This window comes from Tursiops truncatus, chromosome 9 (assembly GCF_011762595.2).
Source record: "Tursiops truncatus isolate mTurTru1 chromosome 9, mTurTru1.mat.Y, whole genome shotgun sequence".
NCBI lineage: Eukaryota > Metazoa > Chordata > Mammalia > Artiodactyla > Delphinidae > Tursiops > Tursiops truncatus.
Window position 1 is genome coordinate 39,315,885 of NC_047042.1, and position 21,453 is coordinate 39,337,337.

Consider the following 21,453-nt stretch of genomic DNA (forward strand, 5'->3'; position numbering starts at 1 on the left):
ACTTCCCTGACCAGGTGAGGTCACCAGTTTCGCTCTGCAGATGTAGAAAACCACAGGCTGTACTCTCTGTTCAAGCGCCAATGTGAGCAGGGCTGTTGAATGTACTATGTAGCTCCCTGTGTGTTTGGGTTAGGTTCCCTGGTTGGACAGGTTAAAGACTGTCTTCAGCAATGAGGGAGGCTGTGAATTAGTTACCCTGCTGTGGTGCAGTGGGAGAACCATCTCTAAGACCAGTAAAGCTCTTTGTTTGTGGTCTTGACTCAACCTGACCCATGCCCCAAGTTCCCTGGCCGAATAGGGCCACTGGCTTTACTCTGCAGATTATCTGCTCTGCTTGCTGGACTCTCTGTTCAAGTACTGGTGGACTATGCAGTTTTCTAGGTATTTTGGCCAATCTTTATAGTAGGGCATGGCTGGGAGCTTCACTCAGCAGTGGGTGGGGCTGTGACTCAGCCTTCCTGCCTGGGAAGGATGGGCCAGCTCCAAGCACCTCCCAGGGAGAGGAGTTATTTTAGGCAGTGAGTAGGGCTATGCATTAACTTCCCTGCCTGGGCATAGCAGGGTACCCTTCACACCCAGAACTGGCTTTTCTCTGGGGGTAATCAACTTTGCCTGTTGGACTCTGTGCTCAAGTGTTGTTGGGCTACATAGCTCCCAGGTGTTCTTGCAGCCCTTCTAGTCAGGGCTGGGGTTACACTCAGTAGTGTGCTAGCCTATAGTTTCCTGGTCACAGTGTGCCACTGACTTAGTTCTGCAGATGAGAAAAGTTGCTGGTTAGGATTACTGCTTGGGCTCTGCAGGTAGGAACTCAGTCTGCCAAGAAATGAGTGCTTGTTGCAGACTCCTCCTCTCTTCTTCATCACTGTCAGATTCCTAGTGGTTGAGTCCTGCAAATACCCCTGCAGTCCTCATGGGGCAAGACAAGAGTGCTGGCTCCTGAGAAGGTGGGGGAGCTGGACATCACCCCTGGGCTTTCTTTTCTCATTGGAGGAATCATAGACTCAGAAGAGACCCCTCTGTGTGGTACTGTACCAGCCTGGGGGAGGGCACTGCTCAGCCTCACTCCCGTGTTCTAGAATTCCCTCAGTCGTGTTTTGTTCATGAATACTTTTTAGTTGTTCTTGTGAGGGGGAGTGAAGTGAGGAATGACGTATGTTGCCATCATGGTGACCAAAAATCAGATTATATGATTTTTATCATTTATACTATCAACGTGGTGTATCACATTTACTGATTTGTATGTGTTGAACCATCCTTGCATTCCAAGAATAAATCCTACTTGGTTATGGTGTATAATCCTTTTAGTATTTTGTTGAGTTTGGTTTGCTGATAGTTCAGATTTTTTATATGTGTATTCATCAGGGATATTGGTCTGTAGTTTTATTGTAGTGTCCTTATATGACTTTGATATCAGGGTAATGGTGGCCTTGTAAAATGAACTTAGGAGGGTTCCCTCTTCAATTTTTTGGAAGGTTTTGAGAAGTATTGGTATAAGTCTTTAAACCTTTTTGTAGAATTCACCAGTGGAACCGTCTGGTCCTTGGGTTTTCTGTGTTGGGTGGTTTTGATTACTGATTCAGTCTCCTTAGCTGTTACCAGTCTGTTTAGATTTTCTTCCAGATTCAGATTTGGTAGGTTGAATGTCTCTAGACATTTATCTATTTCTTCTATGTTATCCAATTTATTGGCATATAATTGTTATGGTAGTCTCTTATGATCGTTTGTATTTCTACAGCATCAGTTGTAGTTTTGACTTTCAGTTTGGACTTTATATATTTGAGTCTTTTCTTCTTGGTTAGTCTTGCTAGAGTATTGTAAATTTTGTTCATCTGTTTGAAAAACTAGCTGTAAGTTTTTTTCCTATTGTTTTTCTCATTTTATTTTATTTATTTTTTCCACTCTGATCTTAGTTATTTCCTTTCCTCTCTTCATTTTGGGCTTAGTTTGATATTTTTCTGATTCCCAAGTTCTAGTTTTAGGTTGCTTCTTTGCTTAATATTTTCTTAATGCTTTCATTTATCACTATAAACTTCCCTCCAAGAACTGATTTTGCAGCACTGCATAAGTTTTGGTGTGCTGTGCTTTCCTTTTCATTAGTTTTGAGATTTTTTATTTTTGATCTCTCTTTTGATTTCTTCTTTGACCCATTGGTTGTTTAGGAGCGTATTGTTTAATTTCTACATATTTACAGATTTTTCCAGCTTTCCTCTTGTTGTTCGTATCTAGTTTCATACCATGTGGTTAGAAAAAATCCTTGGTATGATTTCATTGTTCTTAAATTTGATAAGACCTGTTTTTTGTCCTATCATATGGTCTGTCCTGGAGAATGTTCTGTGTGTAATTCACAAGACTGTGTATTTGCCTTCTTTTGGATGGAATGTTCCATAAATGTATGTTAGGTCCATTTAGTCTAATGCCTGGCACATGTCCAATGTTTCCTTGCTGATTTTCTGTCTGGATGATTTATCCATTGCTGAAAATGAGGTATTGAAGTCCTTTTTAATTATTGGTGTCTATTTCTCCCTTCAAATCTGTTTGCATTTACTTAATATATTTATGTACTCCAGTGTTGATCCATATATTTTTATGATTGTTATATCCTCTTGATAATTGACTCTTTTATCATTTTCTGTTCACCTATTTGTGGGTTATTGTCTCTTTTGTCCAATAAGTATAGCTACCCCCCTGTTTGTTTCTGTTTTCACTTGCATGAAATATCCTTTTCCATCACTTCTCTCTGAGTGTCCTTAAAGCTGAAGTGAGCCTCTTGTAGACAGCAGATAAGTGGGTCTTGTTTTTTTAAATCCATCTAAACATTCGGTGCCTTTTGAATTCATCTATTTACATTTAGTGTTATTATTGCTATGTAAGGACTTAATAATGATTGTTTTCTGTTTATTTTGTATTTCAATTGTTTTTCTCTCTATTTCTGCCTACATTTGTAAACTGGTGCTTTTCCCTGCTGGCATGGTCTCTTCTCCCTTTCTTTATTTTTTGTGCATTTACTCTAGGTTTTTGCTTCACAGTTACCGTGAGGCTTACATAAGATACCTCATAGGTAAAACAGTTCATTTTAAGCTGACAGTAACTTTGATCATCTACAAAATATTCACCATTTTACTTCCCACGTTTTGTATTTTTGATATCATTATTTACCTCTTTTCATACTGTATACTTGTTAAAAAATAATAGTATCTATAATTGTTTTTAATACTCTTTTTCATTGACTTTCATGCTATAGTTAAGTGGTTAACCTATCATCATATTACAGAATTAGTTTCCTAAGTCTGACTACTATATATTTATTATTTTCTTTTCCATTATGGTTTATCCCAGGATTTTGGATATAGTTCCCTGTGCTATACAGCAGGACCTTGTTGTTTATCCATTCTAAATGTAATAGTTTGCATCTACCAACCCCGAACTCCCAGTTCATCCCTCTCCCTCCCCCCTCCCCCTTGGCAACCACAAGTCTGATCTCTATGTCTGTGCATCAGTTTCTGTTTCATAGGTAGGCTCATTTGTGTCATAGTTTAGATTCCACATATAAGTGATATCATATGGTGTTTGTCTTTCTTTCTGACTGACTTCACTTAGTATGATAATCTCTAGTGGCATCCACGTTACTGCAAATGGCATATTTCATTCTTTTTTATGGCCGAGTAATATTTCATTGTATATATGTACCACATCTTTTTAAAAATTAATGTATTTTAAAAAAATGTTTATTGGAGTATAGTTAATTTACAATGTTGTGTTAGTTTCAGGTATACAGTAAAGTGAATCTGTTATACATATACATATATTCACTCTTTTTTAGATTATTTTCCGATATAGGTCATTACAGAGTACTGGGTAGAGTTCCCTGTGTGATGCAGTGTGTCCTTATTAGTTATCTGTTTTATGTATAATAGTGTGTATATGTCAATCCCGATCTCTCAATTTATCCCGGCCCCCTTCTCCCCACTGGTAACCATAGGTTTGTTTTCTACATCTGTGATTTCTGTTTGGTAAATAAGTTCATTTGTATGTACCACACCTTCTTTATCCATTCACCTGTTGATGGACATTTAGGTTGTTTCCATGTTTTGGCTATTGCAAATAGTGCTGCTATGAACATAGAGATGCATGTAGCTTTTTGAATTATAGCTTTGTCTGGCTCTATGTCTAGGAGTGGGATTGCTGGATCATATTTTTAGTAACTCTGTTTTTAATTTTTGTAAAACTAGTTTGTACTTTTAGTTTTCTGCCATACTGTTCTCCATAATGGTTGTACCGATTTTACATTCCCACCAACAGTGTAGGAGGGTTCCCTTTTCTCCACAACCTCTCCAGCATTTTTGTTTGTAGACTTTTTGATGATGGCCATTCTGACCAGAGTGAGGTGGTACCTCATTGCAGTTTTGATTTGCATTTCTCTAAGAATTAATGATCTTTAGCATCTTTTCATGTGCCTACTGGCCATATGTATGTCTTCTTTGGAGAAATGTCTGTTAAGGTCTTTTGCTCATTTTTCGACTGGGTTGTTTACTTTTGTTATTGTTGTTGAGTTGTGTGAGGTGTTTGTATGTGTTGGAGATCAAGCCCTTGTCGGTCACATCATTTGCAGATATTTTCCCCCATTCCATAGGTTGTCTTTTCTTCCTTCCTTCCTTCCTTCCTTCTTTCCTTTCCTTTCCTTTTCTTTCCTGTCCTGTCCTGTCCTGTCCTGTGCAAAAGCTTGTAAGTTTGATTAGGTCCCATTTGTTTATTTTTGTTTTTATTTCCATTGCCTTGTCAGTCTTACCTAAAAAAACATTGGTATGATTTATGTCAGAGAATGTTTTGCCTGTGTTCTCTTCTAGGAGTGTTATGTCGAATGTTTAAGTCTTTAAGTCATTTTCAGTTTATTTTTGTAAGCAATTAACTTATGCTCAAAGAGTTTTGGGGGTGATTTCTTCTCACTGAGATCAAGGAAGGCTTCACTGAAGCCCTGGAATGTAGAAGTGGGCCTTTCAAGAAGGAGGGGATATGGGGATATATGTATACATATAGCTGATTGACTTTGTTACACAGCAGAAAGTAACACAACATTGTAAAGTAATTATACTCCACTAAAGATGTTAAAAAATAAAGCCTATTTAAAAACTTTAAAAATAATAATGAAAGATAATAATAGGGAAAACTGTGCAGGAGGAGAGGAGCTAAATGAGAGCGCTCTATAATTTCTGCTCAGTCTTTCTGTAGACCTAAAACTGCTCTAAAAAATAAAGCCTGGTATTTTTAAAAGTTACCAAAAAAAAAAAAGAAAAGAAAAAAAGAAGTGCGCCTTGAGGGAGATGACATTCCAGGCTGAAGAAAGAGTGTTAGCGTAGGCATAATGTTATCAAAAAGCATGAAAAGTCCAAGTAGCAATGAGTAGTCCTCTGTGGCTGAAATGTTGAGTGATGGATGACAGAAAATACAAGTTGGAGCCAGGTATTGAGAATGGAATGAGTAATTTAAATGTTAAAATTTTATGCGTTAAGCAGTGGGGAGTCATTGAAGATTTTTCAAGAGAGGAGTAGAAAGTTCTGACTTAAAGTTTAGGAAGGTAACACATATGTATGTAGAGGACAGGTTGGAAAGTCAAAGAAAATGTGGGAGAAATGCTAGTTAGACATTTTAGTAGAATGATTTATCTTGTTTTGAATTGCTTCGTTGACAGAGAAATAGTTTTGTTAATTCAATATCTTATAACCAACATCCTAAATGTTAAATGAGAGCAACTTTCCTTAATCACTAGTCACCATACCCTTGATATACTCAGGTCTTGTTATTGACTGGATTGTGTCCCCCTGAAGATTCATATGTTGAACCCCAAACCCCCATGTGTCCTTTTTTTTTTTTTTTGCGGTACGTGGGCCTCTCACTGTTGTGGCCTCTCCCGTTGCGGAGCACAGGCTCCGGACGCGCAGGCTCAGCGGCCATGGCTCACGGGCCCAGCCGCTCCGCGGCATGTGGGATCTTCCCGGACCCCGGCACGAACCCGTTTGCCCTGCATCAGCAGGCGGACTCTCAACCACTGCACCACCAGGGAAGCCCCTCCATGTGTCCTTAAGAGAGGTAATTAGGGTTAAAACGAGGTTGTAAGAGGGGCCCTAATCCAATAGCACTGGTGTCCTTATGAGAAAGAGACACCAGAGATCTTTCTCTTTCTGAGGAAACAACAGGAAGGTGGCTGTCTACAAGGTAGGAAGATAGGTCTCACCAGAAACCAACACTGATGGTACCTTGATCTTGGACTCTACCCTCCAAAACTGAGAAAATCCATTTCTGTTGTTTAAGATACCCACCTTGTGTGTTTTTTTTGTTTGTTTTTTTATGGCAGCCAGAGCAGACTAACACAGACCTAGAAGTAAATAACACAGACCTAGAAGTAAAGTCTTCTTGTCTTCAAGTTCCATACTGCCCCTTTGTCTTTTTCCAGGGATGCTGTTTTCTAAGTCTGAGGCATCAGAAACCAGGAAGCATTCATTAAGATATCACTCATCTCGGGCTTCCCTGGTGGCGCAGTGGTTGAGAGTCCGCCTGCCGATGCAGGGGACACGGGTTCGTGCCCCGGTCCGGGAAGATCCCACATGCCGCGGAGCGGCTGGGCCCATGAGCCATGGCCGCTGAGCCTGCGCGTCCGGAGCCTGTGCTCCTCAACGGGAGAGGCCACAACAGTGAGAGGCCTGTGTACTGCAAAAAAAAAAAAAAAAAAGTGTATATATATATATATATATATATATATATATGTATATATATATATATATATATATATATATATGTATATATATATATGTCACTCCTCTCAAGTGCTCATGGCAATTGAGAGGAAAAGAGGGAGTAGATTAAAGAGGTAATTGTTCAGATAGAAACAAGTGGATTGGATTTAGAGATAAAGGAGAGAGACTTTTTAAAAACAAGTTCTTAATCTTTCTTCGTGATTATTCTGCTGAAAACCACCTCTTGAATATAAAGAAGCACCTCCAGATCCATCGTGGAGGTGTGGCTTTCCATCGTGAACCTGACCTCAGGTGTGATATCTCTGGCTTCTAACGCTGCACTGTCCTATTTTTCTTTGACATCTTGGATGCTCCTCACTTGTCATTTGCTTTTTCTTTCTACTACCTTGTAAGTGTTGTTCATATCTTTTAAGATTCTGTCTTTGGCTTCTGCCCCTTTTCCCCACTTTTTAGCTAGGACAGGTCAATTGCTCCTAAGATTTCTATTCAAATACTTTTGTTTTACAACTGAAATTTATAAATGTACTGTGCCATCTCTTCAAGTTTCATGTCCATGAATGGCCTCTGGATATTTCCAGTTAAGTGTCTCAATAGCAATGTATTTCACTTGTGTAACTCAGTAGTTGACAAAGCACCTTCATATATATAGGTATGTACTTGTTTTCTCCCACGTCAGTACTCTGTAAGGCATGTGGTATTAATTTCATTTTATGTTTAGGATACTTACTCTCAAAGTGGTGAATTTTATAGAATAAGTCCAATAAGCAAAAATCATTCAGATGTCAAGCCTAGAGATATTTGGACAGGTCTAAATCGTCTCCAAGCAAGTCTAAAACTGGTCAAAAAGACTTAAATAAAACTTCGTGCTACCAATATTAGTTGCAAATGGTCTCCCCTTCTCAAATTTCTTAGTTGTTATCAGTGCTATCATTTTCTTCATCAGCCTGTCATCAAGCCCAATACCTGAAACTCAATAAGTGTTTGTTGAAAGTATAGTGAAATGACTAAACAAATGGTTCTTACAGTTGATTTTCAATTTAATGCCTCATGAAATCATTTATAAAGTCATTAATCATTCCACATTCTTCATTCCTACTGCAGTCACCCGGGATGTTGGAAGGAAAGAACAAACAAGAGGATGAGCACAAAGAAACACGGATTTTTGGATCCACATTCAGTAAGGAATTTATTTTTCTTAAAGCCAGTGTGAAATTATCATGAGTATTTAAAGATAAATGTATCTTCAGCGTTATATAGTAAAAATAAATCTCTGATTGTTTAGTTATACACTGTTTCTGTTTACAAACCACATACTTAGCACACAAAATAGCAATAATACTGGAAATGTGGTCTCTTGATATTATTATTGGTCTTTCTAGCAATTAAAATTAGGTTTAAAAAAACAATGGCATAAAATCTTATAAGTTAAGACAGTGCCTGATGTAGTTTTAGAAATTTAGGAAGTAATATTGGTGACTAGTGACAATGTAAGGAAGACTAAACATTTCTTAATCAAAATAAATGTTGATTCTGGTCTGGAGACCATTTCTTATTTGATCATCCTTGGAAAATATAAAATGTCAGAGCCATTATTTTTTATTAACTGGATCTGGCATGGGCATAAATAGTAAATTGAACTATCTTTGTGTGGTGGTGGGCATTAAAAGAAAATTGGGCTGAAAAACTATTCAGAGTTAAAATATATCTCATGTAGGTACTTATAGATGGGTGAATCAATTTTAAATAGAACTTTTATACAATAAATGAATATCTCATATAATTTTGGTAAAATACAAATAACCTGTCTTGTCACACAAGGGGTAGTTTGTATGTCTGGCTCGTCACAATTTTAATTGTAAATCTCAGGAAATGCAGAATATGACAATTAAGTTAGGAAGTGCTCAGTGGATTGCAGAGTAGTAAACTTTATTAAATTTCTTCATAAAATAACATTGACCAATAATCTAATACAGAGTTGTCTGTGCATTACTAGGTAGTGCTGAAGGAGCAAACAGCCAGCTCCAACTTCACTCAGAGGACGAGTTCTACTAGTTTGTTTTCTGTATTTCACAGGTTGTTCTATGATAACTAGTTTGTTCTCTGTAATTTACAGGTCCTTCTATGATAAAATTTTAAAAGTTACTTGGTTCTCTCTCCAAGCAAGCAGCACTTTAGAAGAAGCAACGTATCTAATAGTAGAAAACTACTATTTTAGTAGATTGTAGGAAATCAAATATAAACCTATCTATAGACACTAGTAGCTTAATACGAATTACAAGAGAAATTTGAATGAAGGAGTATTGATAGGAAATATATGGGAATAATTTGCTATAACACACAAGCTGGAAGATCTGGGGAAAAAAATAAGTTCTTGGGACTTATCTTCTTTTTCTTTAGCTGGCATGATTTTTGACGGTGTCACAAGGCCCAAACCATGACTTGATAGATGATAACGACAGTTGACAGTGTTCCAGGTAAGCAATGTCCAACTCCCATCCTCACTAATATCAGGTATAATATAGTATGTTAGGTTCAATAATAGGTGTTTTGTGCCCTGCATTTCTACTTATACATCATTTACTCCTGTCTAAAACATGAACTAGATCAAAAATGGTTTTGAGCACTCTCTTCAAAACCACCTCTTAGTAGATATCCATAAAGTAGGAAAAATCATTTTGACATGGTTACTCTAATACTCCAGTAGTAAGTAGTTCCCTGATATTTTCCAGGGCTCACCTGTGTAAAACTCTGGGGTTTTTATCATAGCTTTTAGAATGCTGTGGCACTTACCTGTTACTGCAGCCTAGCAGGTGAAAAGAGCAAACCCAGATCCCGAACATAGTTGCATATCCGCCATTCACATCAGACTCATTATTTTTCTTACCATGAGCACAGATATGAGAATGTACATATATTTTCTCACAGCAAGTATATAAGCTGTGACTCAAAAATTTGGATCACTACCCCGAGGACCCCAAAGTAAAACATGTATTTAAATCTTTTAATTTGACTTCAGCTGTCTGTCACTTGGGGGCTCTTAATTACGAGAATCACTGTTTGTAGTTTTAGGTTTCAATGTGGTGTTTATTGTCTCAGATAGTAAGAATTATTATAGACTAAATGTTTGTGTCCTTCGACAATTCACGTTTTGGAGCTCTAGCCCCCGATGTGATGATATTTAGAGATGGGGCTCAAGGGCAGCAGAACCTTATACCCCAAAATGTATGCAACTTTGGCATATTGATTATTTCCAGCTGTAGGTCCTGGAAAAACAGCAAAGGCAAGGAGAGGCTTTTTCTAAACTCCCCTGATCTGCGTACAGACAGATCGTCCAAAAGGAACGAAATTGTCGTCATAAATCCCCTCCCTGGCCATCAACCAGGGAAGGCTGAGTGTTGACACCACACACAAACTGTCACACCTCCCATCCATTCATCTTTCCTAGAAACCATTTACTCTCCCCTGAGAGGGCTACATCCTCTCTGCCCTTTCCCTATTCTTGATGATATTTAATTCTGAATTCTAGGCCACCTTGGGGAGTAATTCATTTATCTCCCATGTTAATAAACTTCTGTTTTTCTCTTGTTAATCTGGCTTTTCTTACCAGGGCCTCATTGAAGAACTCAGAAAGATACAGGGAAAAATATTTTCCTTCCCTACTGGGCCTTTCGTAGGTAATTAGGAGGGTGGGGCTAGTGTGCTATGATGGGATCAGTGCCCTATTAGAAGAGACATAAGATTAGAAGAGACATAAGAAAACTTGATTCCTCTCTCTTTCCACCCTGTGAGGACACAGTGAGGAGATGGCTGCCTGCAAGCCAGGAAAACGGACCTCATCTGGGAACAGTATTGGCCAGCACCATGACTTTGGACTTCTCGGCGTCCGGAACTGTGAGTACCATCTACTTCCTGTATATGGTATTTTGTTATGGCAGCCCGAGCTGACTGAGACAAGCATGACATTTACCAGTAAGCTTAACCATGGATTTTGTTCTCCACTTGCACCTGGGTCAGCTGTCTACCCTGTAAAGCATATGTGTTGTCAACACATGGTCTCCCCATGACAAATCTCCTACTAGCAGCAGGGCCTTTCCCCAGTGTGCCTCGCATTATTTAAAACTTCCAATGGGGATACAGAGAGTAATCATTTTAGAATAAATACCAGTCACCCAGACAAAATTGAATTAGTCGAATCCCTCTGAATATGTAAAATAACATTTCCTATTATTGTGTCATGCATTAAAAGCTTGGAATGATGAGATGAAGAAGAGATGGAGGAGGAGAGTGAGGACGGCAGTGACGTCATAACTGGATCTGTATGTATATCATCCTCAGTTCATTAAATTTAGTTTAAAATTTCTATTTTAAGTCCACTGTTTAAAACTGGGACAGCTTTACTCCTGAAAGTAATGGTAAGTATGGGACAGCAGGTAACAGAGCTATTCAGGTTAGGGTGGGCCTCCCTTGGCAGTGATGAAATCAGATTTGCAGGAGCAAGGGCTCCGTGATGAGTTGAGGTTTCTGGGGAAGGAATGTAGGGAGGCGGGAGGTGTGCGTTCTGACCAGGTCGGGGCCGGGGTGGGTAGGATCTCTGTTACAGGGTAGAAATAGCCAATCTAAAGAAGGCACATTTAAGATGTGTAGTGTGGCCTTCAGGACTGTCTCGAGTTCCAGTGGATTAGAAAGAGCAGATCATTGTTGAGTCAAGTACAGATTTTGTCAACTGGAGATTTTCTGTTATACCTGAGAACTAGCATTTTTGTAGTATAAAATCTAAGGACTCTGGGGACAGAAAGATTTGGGTTTGAATTCTAGAATTGTCTTTTACTCACTTTCTGGTCATTAGCAAGTCACTTAAACTCTCTAAGTTTCAGTTGCTTTATCAGTAAATGTGGGTAAATACCACATTTGCCACACTAGTGCTATAGGTTGATCATGTTTGTAAAGTACCTGACATTTGTCTGGTAGCTATCAGGTAGTCTTGATATTATAATTACTGCTCTAAAACAAACTATGTGCAAATTTTTCCAGTTACCTTTTTTCTGGGGGTGGAAGGACGGTCATCTAGATTTCAAAGTTCCATTAATTTTACTTCCTAGGGGAAAAAAAGCCCTAAACCCAGACTGTGAGATTTATCGTTTTCCTGATGGCCCATTCTTAACCACTCCCAACTCAGTTTGCCTAACTCTAAAAGGGAAAACTTTTAGGCAGAACATAAAGATTAATTAGTTAAGATTGCAAAGTGCTGTAAGCATGAAATGTTGTATGAGATAATAATAGGATAAATATTAATAATATCCTGTTAGAAGTACACAGACAGCCATAGTAAGGTACCTAAGAAAAATAAATGGCAGTGCTTGGTATGAGATCGAAAATCACTAATGGAGAGAAAGTTTGTTCATACTGGGAGCAGTGTTGCAGCATGTAATACCAGGCCATTTTCAATTGTTTTAATTGCCACAAGCAACTGATCTTTAGAGCTGTTCCTGACAAGCTGTTCTTGCACGGACTTAATGCTGGTCTTTTGGCACCATTTTATGATCATTATCCCCTAGTGAACATTAAATGGTATCGACCCCCTTCAGTGGGTCCATCACTCAGCAGACTCCTTACAGTAATTCAGGGCACAATTAATTAACTTTACAAAAACCCCCTCCAAACTCTCTGCCATTTTAAGACTTCAGGCACTGAAGAAAGTAAAGAGGCAACTAAGAAAAAAGTTACGAGTCCTCTTGTGAGAGCCATCAATTAGGGTAAGTAAGATTCCTAAATTTTTATAACCCTCATTTATCGCTTGCTACTCCTGCTAAATTTATCCTGTGTAAAGGTATCTTTAAAGCTGTTTACGACCAAAAGAACGATTCATCTCTCTACTTCACATCCACTTGAAAGCTGAGAGTGGCAGCTTCCAAGTTGATGTCAGAGTAAATCAGAGTCACAAGTGACTACTATTGGGCCCTACAGAAATGCGAACCAAGTACCTCTCAGGTATGCAAGGAAAGAACTTGGCCCTGTCCTTCTCATCTCCATTTCTAGAGAACTCTCCTGCAGGAATTGTATTTCTGCTCTGAGTTCCAAGTGACTAGCACAGGCCTTCTCTAGAACGTCCACAATAACAAGAATCTACTGCTGGTAATTAGGTGCATGGCTTGTTACATGTATTAATCCATGTAACCATCCTTGTAAGTAAGTCTATAAAAATAAACATTCTGATCATTTTAAACTTGCTAACAATATATGTGCTTTTATTCCAACCCCCTGAAAGTAACTGCTCAGTAGTTTTAGATCTGGTGCTTCAGTCCATCCAGTTCAAATCCTTTTAAACCTGAACCTTTTATACCCTTTTCTTTATAAAGGTAGCAAAGTTGTGCATTCCCTGTACACAAAGCATGACACTTAACTAGGTTCTGGAGGGAGGATGACAAACTATATCACAGTGCACTAACCAGTATATCACAGTGCACTAACCAGTAAAGAGAAAATTTTGGTTTTTGCTAGGTAAGAGCCTGAGGGGAAAAGAACTACAGAGAACAGGTGTACCTCAGTGTACTGCCAAACTCATCAGCTGGCTCAAAAATGTCCTGGAAGAGGTTTTTGTTCCTCTTAGATAGATAGTAGTTCCTTACTCTGTATATTCCAGTCATAGCTACCAAGAAATTTAGAGTAGAGTAATGCATCTTGTTTTCATAGCCCTCACAATATTTACATGGTATTGTATTTCACTCACATCTTTGGATTCTACATCCTTACTTTTTAAATATCTTTCAACAGTTATTATTTTATGGGGTCTGCCTGAAAGCAACAGTATCAAATCCATGGCCATTTTCTTCTTTCAAGGGTACTCAAGATTTAAAAGCAGATCGTCTTATTCAGAGAAACTGCATATCTGTCCTAGGATACTTGTTCTCCCCAAATACTTTTAGACTCTGTTTCTTATCTCGGGGCCCCAAGAATGTCTTTATGAAACCCAGAGCCACAGGGTGGCTTGGACTGCTGGCCTGGAGACCCCTGACTCACATTCTCCCCTCATGCCGATCAGGACCACCAGGGAGGGCCGCTGAGGCGGCTCACTGCCTTAGTTTGCATAAACTGCAACTGGACCAGCACCCGCTGGCTTTGTGCACTGTGACAGGCCAACTGCATCAGGCCTTTGGAACCAGAACAGGGTCTGAGGGTCATGAGCTAGCTACTGGTCCCAAGAGGAGCCCCAGTCTGGGAGTGGAGGCTCCGGCAGGCCTCAAACTCACCCGTCGCTGTTGTGCTCCTCACGTGGGTGGGGCTGATGGATGGATAAGGCTTCTTCACACAACCACTGGGCTGCATCCACGTTTCCTCAGAGAGCTCGGCAACCTGGCCAGAGTATAAACAACAAACACTATAAGCAAACAAACGAAAACTGAGAAAAATAGAAACTAAACTGTGCACCAGATATTCAAAGATGTAGCAAGCTGTAAAAAATATTTCCGAGTTGGTGACTTTGTGTCAGCTTTTGAGGAACGAGCGTGGCTTATACGGTATTTGTTGTTTTCCTCCATGTATTCTCTCTGTACGTTATTTCTAATATTTAGTTTCCCAACAGCAGAATATCTTAACCCTGTTTAGCCAATGATAAACAACAGGCTTGTGTTACACTGAGGGTAGAAACGTTAACTTTTACATTGAGGATTCTAATTTTTTAATGTTGGTATTTTATCCTAGACATAAGAAAGGGACTGTTTAAGCACCGAGGTAGGTTTTATAATCCTTGGCCTGTGATCTTAAATTTTATAATATTGGTTGATGCTTTCATCTAACACATATTAGTGAATGCTGATAATTCGCCTGGAACTGTGTTAGGAAGTAGGAATAAATGATGACTGAAACGCGACGTCTTTTGAGAAATCCACAGTGTGTGAACAATAGGCAGAATACAAGGTAGTAAGTCCATGAATGGAATACCATGATTACACAGTGACGTGAGATCACTTAACTCAGCCCAGGGTAGGCAGAGGAAGCTTTCCCTGGTGGCACAGTGGTTAAGAATCTGCCTGCCAGTGCAGGGGACACGGTTCAAGCCCTGGTCCGGGAAGATCCCACGTGCCGCGGCGCAGCTAAGCCTGTGTGCCCCAACTACTGAAGCCTGTGCTCCACAACGAGAGAAGCCACTGTAATGAGAAGCCTGTGTACCACAACAAAGAGTAGCCCCACTCACCGCAACTAGAGAAAGCCCACGCCCAGCAACGAAGACCCAACGCAGCCAAAAATAAAATTAATAAAGAACATTTGCTTCCCTCCTGACCATAGGATGCCTGAACCATTTAAGAAGTCATATCTGATGCCAATCCATCAATCATTATCCTTCCTTCTGTTGTACTTCGCATGTCAGGAACATCCAAGTTATCAGTGTTATAGAAGGCTTCTCCTAGGCAGGTAATGGGCACACACTCAGGTAGCCTCTGTTCTGTTCTTTGACTTCACGGTGTGGTAATGGTTTGAGAAGCCAAATCACACTTCCTTCTTATACTTCAAAATCCAGATCATAAGAGTAAGCATCTACTCAGGTATTCATTAAGAATGTCAGAATGGTGATCCAAAAGATGAGAAAACACAGTGACTCATCATAAGATGATCATAGCCTAGCAGAACAGATAGACGCATAAAGGATAATAATGCATTTCAAAATCTCTCTTGGTGCAGACATTTACAAAGGGCTATGGGAAAAGGGCTGTGAAGAGAAAATATTCGAACTGGGTCTTTAAAGATGGGAAGATACTAACAATGAAGAATGGAAAGAGAATTTTAGGCATACAAAGCAGCCAATGAGAAAACCAGAGGTATTCAAACGCACAGTTCCTTCAGAGAACTTGGATTACAATGTATATAGAAGGGGGGCTTATGGTAGGAGATAAAGCTGTAAGATCATCTGTGATAAGTTTATGATGGCATAAGAAAGCCTCTGAAAGGGAGTGGACTTTACCTTGAGGGCAGTGAAGAGATTTTTTAAGTAGCAAGTGATTGATAGACTGTGGAGGTGGGCCGGCAAGCCAACATGAAGTTCATCGCATTGGAGCTTTGCACATTGTAAATTGCTAAACAAGCAGTATGACTTGCAGTTTCTAGTTCCACATGTAAGGAGCTTGGAAGTCTACACTTCATCCTAACAGTAAGGAAAAAGGTAAACAGACTGAAGAAATCAACTCTTTTTGGATCCATAAGAGAGGAGAGGACACAGGGCAGACTGCTGCCCCCAAGATGGAAGACGAAGGTACTACTGCAGTTGAGGCTTACAGAACAGATACTAACAAGTGGAAACCTCCCTGGGAACCAGTGCAAGTGTAGGAAAACCTGAACTGTGACACATTGCTTGAGGCTCGGCGTAGACAAGTACGAGAGTTAAAAACTCCAGGGGGACCCAGCCATAGGAGGCTGCTCATAATAAACATCGGAGATAACACCTGTGTGCTTCCAGCAGGTGGACGGAAAAAAGAACCATTTGGAATACGCCAGAGCATTCTGTTCTTAACAAGGCCTGCCCACCAGAGAAACTAGTTAACCAGAGCTTGTCCTTCTTGGGGATTTTCAGACTCTAGTGGACCTGGCAGAAAGGGAATACCCAACTCTAGTCAGCTCTAGCCTTCCACCTGAGAGAAGGGAGGTAGCCAACTCCAGCCTACTCTAGCTATCCTATCCCACTGAGATGGGGAGGAGAAGAACTGAGAAATTCTTGTGAAGTTCACAGTCCAGAGGTGTAGGTTCACTAAACGACTTCTAACAAATCATCACAGGGCTGTGATTTCCCTCCCCTCACACCTTACCATTACATTGCTAAAGGCATATGTATAGCAGTTCCATTAACCCAGTACACAATGTGCAAATGAAACCACAATGAGATATCCCCTCATACCTTCTGGAAGGGCTGTTATTACAAAAAAAAAAAAAAGGAACTGTTACAGCCCTTATGGAAAACAGCTTGGAGGTTTCTCAAAAAATTAACAACAGAATTACCATATAATCCAGCTTCTGGGTCTTTATCCCAAGAAAACAAAAACACTAATCTGAAAAGATATATACATCCCATATTCATTGCAGTGTTACTTACAATAGTCAGTCAAGACATGGAAACAACCTAAATGTCCACTGATAGATAAATGGGTTAAAAAGCTGTGGTATATATATGGCGCAGTATTATTCAGCCATAAAAAGAGAATGGAATCTTGCCATTTGCAATAACAGAGATGGACCTTGAGGGCATTAAGCTAAGTGAAGTCAGTCAAACAGGAAAAAGACATACCCTGTGATCTCATTTATATGTGAAACGTAACAAAGAAACAAACAAAACCCCCAACTTAGAGCTCACAGATTTAGAGAACAGAGGTGGTGGATGGGAGAAATGGGGGAAGAAGGTCAAAAGGTACAAATTTCTAGTTATAAAGTAAGTTATAGAGGTTTAATGTACAGCATGGTGACTACAATTAATAATACTGTATCACAAAATTGAAAGTACCCAAGAGAGTTAATTTTGAAAGTTCTCATCCTAAGGAAAAGAAAATTGTAACTCTGCATGGTGATGGATATTAACTGGACTTATTGTGGTGATCATTTTGCAGTATATACAAATATCAAATCATTATGTTGTACACCTGAAACTAAGATATGTTATGTCAATTATACCTCAATTAAGAAAAAAGAGAAACTAAAATTAAAGAACTATGTTTTCAGTGATTCTGAAAATGTTATTGAAATAGAAAATGGGAAAACTAAAGTATGCCCTCTATCACATGACGATCTTTTACTACTGCTGTATAAACAATGATCAAAGTCATATTTCTCTTCTTATAGGAGGAAAATCCTCCCTTGGCCCATCAACGTATGTAAGCAGAATAAATTATTGATTCCAACAATTTACAAATGTACTAAAACCTAAAGTTTTCTAATTTAAAAGGAAAATTTACTGTTCTTGCTGCTGTTGAAATGTACTGCATTATAAATAATTTCTTGTCCTATATTCTAGCTATCATAAGACACCGCCAGCATTCATCTGGAAAATGCAAGGGACCATATACCTAAGGGATAAGGCAGATGAGTTGAAAAGAAAATAATTCACAAAAATGTGCATAAGCACTTTTCTATATTTGGATAGAAAACATGCAAAAAATTCTGTAACATGTAAATTCTTTCTCTGAGCAATAGTGTCTTCCATAGATTTTAGTTTTATTAGTCTCACTAATCCGTATGAACTTCCTTTATGCAAACTCTTACGTTCTCATCTTGGGGTCTACTCCAGTTTCCATATGAAGTTAAAATATCACAACAGTCTCAAATCTCCTCTCAGATGTTTTGTGTATATCATTTACAAAATGTAACTGGGCGTAGGTCTCTCTCAGTCTAGATTTTTCCTAAATTTTGCTGTCTTGACTGCAGGGCTCCTTCAAAAGCCAATACAAATCCTGAAATCATTGCTTTCTCCTGCTATGTCCTTAGCCTCATGAAAACAATAGTTATGTCAATCATATTCACCATTGGGTCTCCTATGCCACCTAAAAAGAAGTCATTCAAAAAATATATTCTGAATCAAAAAAGTAAACTGATAAAAAATACCATGTGGACACCTTATCAAAAGAAAGCAAGAGTAGCTATATTAATTGCAGACAGGCAGACTTGAAAGCAAAGAAAGTTATTACAGATAAACAAGAGCATCACATAATGATAAAAGGGGTCAGTTCTCCAAGAAGACATAATAATCCTCAACATGTATATGCCTAACAAGAGAACATCAAAATACAGAAAAAAAGAGAGAGCTGCAAGGAGAAATAGAGGTTTTCACTACCTCGTTAGAGGCTTCAACACATCTCTATCAGAAATGGACAGATGCAGCAGGCAGAAAATCCGTATGGACGTAGCTGAACTCAACAACAATAACAATCACCTGGATATAATCTACATCTATAGACTACTTCATCTGACAACAGAATATACACTCTTCTCAGGTTCACACAGAACATTCACCAAAATAGACTACATTCTGGGCCACAAAACATTTTAACAAATTTAAAATAGTAGAAATTGTATGATGTTTGCTTTGAGACCACAATGGAATTAAACTAGAAATCAGTAACAGAGATAACTGGAAAATAACAACATATGCGGAGATTAAATAACACTTTCTATACAACATGGGTCAAAAGCAAAGTCTCAAGAAAAACTAAAAAATATTTTTAACTAAATGAAAATACAGTTTTTAGAAATGTGTGGAAGTGATGTGAAAGCAGTGACTAGAGGTGAAATTTGTAGCATTAAGTGCATATATTTACTAGAAAAGAAAAAGATCTAGAAATCAATAATTAAAGTATCCAACTTTGGAAACTAGAAAGGAGCAAATTAAATCCAAAATAAGCAGAAGAAAAGAAATAAGATTTAAAGGGGGATAAAATTGAAACCAGGAAATCCGTAGAGAAAGTGAACAAAAGCAAAACCTTGTTCTTTGAAAAGGGCAATACAATTTATAAGCCTCTACCCAGGCTAAGTATGAAAAAAAGAGAGAGGACACAAATTGCTCATACAGAAATGGAAGGGAGGACATAACTACAGATCCCAAAGACAATAAATGGATAATAAAGGAATGTTCTGAACAACTCTGTGCCACAAAATTGACAGAAATGGACCAGTTCCTTGAAAAAATAATCTGCCAAACTTTGTACAAGATGAAATAGGCAATCTGAATAGGCCTATATCTATTAAAGACTTTGAATCAATAATTAATAACCTTGCACAACAGAGAGCACCAGGCCCAGATATATTCACTGGTGAATTCTATTAAATATTTAAGTAAGATGTTATACCAATTCTCTTTTAGAGGATAGAAGCAGAGGGAATACTTCAAAACTCATTCTATGAGCCCAGCATTACACTAATACCAAAACCAGGCTAAGACAAAAAAAACAAGTTACAGACCAATATCTCTCATTAACATAGATGCAAAAATCCTCAACAAAATATTAGCTAATCAAATCCAACAATATACAAAAAGAATTATATACCACATACCAAATAGAATTTATCCCAGGCATGCAAGGCTGCGGTTTAACATTTGAAAATCCCTTAATGTAATCCATCACATCAACAGACCAGAAAGAAAACCACATGATCATACGAATAGATGCAGAAAAAGAATTTACAGAATCCGTCAGGCATTATGATAACAAAACTAAACAAATGAAAGAACCTCTCAGTAAGGTAGAAATAGAGGGGAACATCCTGAACTTCATAACAGATACCTACAAAAAACTTATAGCTAACATTATATTTAATGGTGAGATACTCAAAGCTTTACCACTCAGATCAGGTACAAGAGAAGGATGTCCCCCTCAACTTCTTTTAAACATTATACTGGAAGGCCTAGCTAATACAATAAGACAAATAAAGGGAATAAAAGGTATACAGATTGGTAATATAAAAGCAAAACTGTCTTTGTTCACAGATGACATGATCATTTATGTAGAAAACCCCAAAGAATCAACAACAGTGACAAAACCCTGGAACTAATAAGCAATTATAGCAAGGTTGCAGGATAGAAGACTAATATGCAAAAGTCAATCATTTTCTGTATACCAGCAATGAATAAGTGAAATTTTGAAATTAAAAACAACACCATTTTCATTAGCACCCCCAAAATGTAATACTTAACAAAATATGTACAAGATCTGTATGAGGAAGATTACAGAACTCTGATGACAGAAATCAAAGCCAAACAACATCAATGGAGAGAGATTCCATATTCATAAATAGGAAGATGCAATCAGTTGTCAACATGTCAGTACTTCGCAACTGGATGTATAGATCTGAGGAAATCCCAATCAAAATACCAGTAATTTATTTTGTGTATATTGACAAACTGATTCTAAAGTTTGTGTGGAAAGACAAATGACCCAGTATCGCAGCAGAAAACTGAAGGAGAACAAAGGTGGAAGGCAGACATTACCCAGCTTCAAGACTTACTATAAAACTATAGTATTCAAGACAGTGTGGTATTGGTGAAAGAACAGACAAGTAGATCAATGGAACAGTACAGAGCCCTGAAATAGACCCACATAAATATAGTCAACAAATCTATGACAAAGGAGAAGAGGCAATACAGCGGAGCAAAGATAGTCTTTTAAACAAAAGATGCTGGAACAAACTGGAATCACATGCAAAAAAATGAATCAAGTAACTGCACTTTGTTTTACCCTTCACAAAAATTAACTCAAAATGGATCACAGGCCTAAATGTACAATGTAAAACTACAAAACTCCTAGAAGCGATAACATAGGAGAACATCTAAGTAGCTACGTTTTGCAATGACTTTTTAGATACAACACCAAGGACACAAGCCATGAGAGAAATAATTGATAAGCTGGGCTTCATTAAAATTAAAAACTCCTGTTCTAAAAAAGACACTGTCAAATGAATAAGAAAAGTGACAGACTGGGAGATAATATTTGCAAAACGTACATCTGATAAAGGACTGTTATCCAAAATACACATACAACTCTTAAAACTCAACAAGAAAAAGAAAAATTTAAAAATGAGTCAAAGACCTTAATGGACACCTTACCAAAGAAGATATATAGATGACGAGCATATGAAAAGATGCTCTGTAAAGCAACAATGAGATATCCCTTCACTTCTGTTAGAATGGCCAAAATTCAGGATACTGACAACACTGAATGCTGGCAAGAATGTGGAG